The following is a 3408-nucleotide window of genomic DNA, read 5'->3' on the forward strand; positions in this document are numbered from 1 at the left end:
TATATGTGGAAACCTTCAAGTATGCATATCCTCCTGTAAGGGTAAAGTAATGGGACATTTGCACTTTTTGCATGTAAGCCTGTCGGTCTTAACTGGAAGTTGCACTTGAGCTGTCTTGGCATCTTTCCCTTCTTTGACTCACCAGTTTTGCCCTGAGCTGAACCGCTGCCTCCTTCTCTGTTGTGGTACTCAGCGGTGACCAAGATGCTGTAACGTGCATCTGGCTGCAGTGACTCCAGCATCACCTGCTTCTCTCCACCAGGGACCAGCACCTGCAGACAACAAACAACACTATCATCCCAACACAGTCAGAACTCATTTAAAGTTTTGGGACTTGTGGAATTTCTGGAATTCTGACACATGACAGCCGGCTGAAGCCCAGAAGAGGTGAAGATGTGATGACTACGACCCACTCACAGTGTGATCCTGGCTATCAGCTCCAGTCAATGCTGTGTAGGACACGTGATACTGGAGGACATGAGCATTGGGAGGTACCCAACTGATCACCATGCTGACGGCAGTCTCATCAGAAAGCGTGAGGCTGGTTGGGCCTCCACCAGAGCCTGCAGCAACATCATAGAAGAGATAAAGTACCACAGCTAACGACACTTAACACTCACTTTCTTCCTTTATAGGAGGAAATTATTTTGGCAGCAGAGCAAAGTGTTTTTTTTAGAAAATAAATGTAAAGTATAACAGAGAATTTGATACTTTGATTTGATACTTTAACCTCACTACATTTATTTCATAGCTCAGAGTTCTAGTTACTCAAAGATGAGAATTTAGATGTGAAATTTAACCTTTAAGTGACTAGTACTTTGAGAACTGCCATCAATTACACAATGAAGTTCATTGACGTACAGGTTATTGTATTAGTAATGCTATATTGTACATAGAGACACAATATGACAGAATATGACTGCTGCTAATGTGACTTAGGTAAATGGTTTCAGGCTCTCCCCTCCTGAGTTTGAGAAATGTTCAGGATCAGAAAATGTGTGACTCACAGGTGCTGTAGCATACGGCCACAGCTTCACTCTGAGCTCCATCTCCATAGAGTGCAGACAGTGATATCTGATGCTCCTTAAGACACAGGACAACAGTTTATTGAGACATTGTATTTTTTACTTCATAATATGTACTCCAACAATCCAATAGTTCTTCCCCACCTGTCTCAGGTCGCCTCCACTTAGTGAGGTAAGAAACATCATCATCAGCTGCAGCTTCCCAGCGCACCGTGATGTCACTGTCTGAGAAATTAGTTACCCTAAGGTCAGAAGGAGGAGGCACCTTCACTAGAAGAAAAGAATAATGTGTATGGGAATTTTTTAAAAATGAGAAAGCTACATTTTGACATCTTTCATTATTAATAACATTTACAGTACTGTGCAAAAGTCGTGAGCCACACGCTGAAGTATTTCTTTGGACATTATCTGGTTTTTCCACTCCTTTTTAGTCCAGTTCTTGTACCTGACCATTTTCTGAGTAATGTTTTTTGTTTGTTTGTTTTTTGTTTGTGTAAACACTTGGCACTGACCATTGTTGGAGAATTAAAAAGCACCTAAGTCAAGGAATGTGTGTGCACATAACAGAAAACTTGGGAAAGAACCAATTTTAAATCTTTAAGCATTTTGTTACTAGCGGCCTGTCACAAAAACACATTTTGTATAGTGTTTTTTTTTTTTTTTTTTTTTTTTTAAATCTTGTGAATAAAATGTATACAAATGTGTGTGATTAATCACAATGTGTTAGTGTGTAATCACCCTGAGACATGCATGCCTGTCTGCTAGCGTCAGATCTAAAGCCATTTCTGATTTGGAGATGCAGGCTGCAGATTCTGTCCAGATTATCCCAGCTCTCGTCACTAAGCATCCAGTCTTCACTTATCAAATGTGTAAAATTCAAGGCTGGTCCTTAAAAGCTCCCAACAAGGCAAAAACTGTGAATCTAACCAAAAGTGTATTTCCTGTTTCTCCCACATATTGGATTCCACAGTTCCTACAAGTGATCAAATATACACAGTTTTTAGATCTTGGAGTCCCTTTGCACAGTGATAGAAAAACATTACCATTGGAATAACTGCCCACCCACTTGTGGTGCTGGAAAAATTGCCCTGATCTCTGCGCTTAGGCTCAGAGAGAGGTGAGATTTTAGCCTTTACAAGGAGATCACCCAGGTTTTTGTTCCTCCTGAAGGCTGCAATTGCCTTGTGATCCTGAAGCATATGTGTGTCCTGAGTGAACCTTTGAAAGTTGCTCTTGATAACTCTGACCAATTTGCAGGTGGAGGGAGAATATGTGATCACCACTGGGATGAGGGGAGAAACATCAATTGGCTTGGTCTGCAAGAATGAATTGAAACATTTTCTTAAAAAGGACCAACAGTACCCCCTAGTGGAGAGAGCTGAGAATAAAATCTTGACAGCTTCCCCCAAATCACTCTGTTGAGTGCAGATCCTGTGAAATCTCAGTAATTGGGATTTAATTATCCCTGCAAATGTGTGTTTTGGGTGAAAACTTGTTCTGAACAGTAAGGCATGTGTATCTGTAGGTTTGAAAAAGACTTTAACATCTAATTTGTGGTCATTTGGGAAATTTGGGCCCTTAAATGTAGTTGTGTCTAAAAAATCAATTGAGGATTTATTAATGGTGGATTTCAGTTTGATGGAAGCATTATGGTCATTAAATTGTCATTATTAACATTAATATGAATTATCAGTGTAAATATGCTTTTGCGAATGTCTCCTGTTGTCAGATATCCTGTTTGGATCGTCCACTTTGACTCTTCACATCGTATGTTATATTCTGTTAAATATTTAACCTGTGAGTAAAGGAAACTGATACTCACACTGAGTAAAGCGCCAACAACAGTGATGTTGTTGCACCAGAGTCATGTCTAAAGTTCTGTTCAGTGTTTTGGTTATTGGGAGCAGAGTGTTTCCCCTACTTAAAGCAACGTGATCAGCAAGTACAGAATCAAACAGGTTTTTAATCACTGTACTAAAGGCACAGATGGGGATTGAACCCATGAGCTTTGGCAGACGAGACCAATGCCTTGCCACTTGGCCACTATGCCACACAGGCTGAGCTTTGTCCATACCGTAACATCATATTCCTCTTGAATTGTTCAATTAAATGAATTGATGAACATGTTTGTCATCTTAGTTGGTTTGAGTGCTCAAAGTAGAGAATCACTGCATAAGAATCAGTCCATTCAAAAGCAACATTCTCCAATATTCCAAAAACCCAGAGAAAGATTGCCAAATGCGAACATCATTCCAAGGAAAGCATGAAAAAATGTTGCAAGCTTGTAAAGTGTTGCCACATTTATAGTGCATCTGGTCAACACCGGCATTATTCTGTTAGAATTACTATCACCCAGTTTCAGCCAAGCTTTAGCAGTGACATT

At 40.1% G+C, this 3408-nt stretch overlaps 1 non-coding gene across 1 annotated transcript; it reads right to left on the reverse strand.

Annotated features, from left to right (window-relative positions):
- Positions 1 to 3003: 3003 nt before the first annotated feature.
- trnat-cgu (transfer RNA threonine (anticodon CGU)) lies at positions 3004 to 3075 on the reverse strand. The gene has a single exon. It is a non-coding gene; the product is annotated as a tRNA-Thr (tRNA).
- Positions 3076 to 3408: the final 333 nt, after the last annotated feature.

The sequence above is a fragment of the Oreochromis niloticus genome, unplaced genomic scaffold (assembly GCF_001858045.2).
Source record: "Oreochromis niloticus isolate F11D_XX unplaced genomic scaffold, O_niloticus_UMD_NMBU tig00007075_pilon, whole genome shotgun sequence".
Lineage (NCBI taxonomy): Eukaryota > Metazoa > Chordata > Actinopteri > Cichliformes > Cichlidae > Oreochromis > Oreochromis niloticus.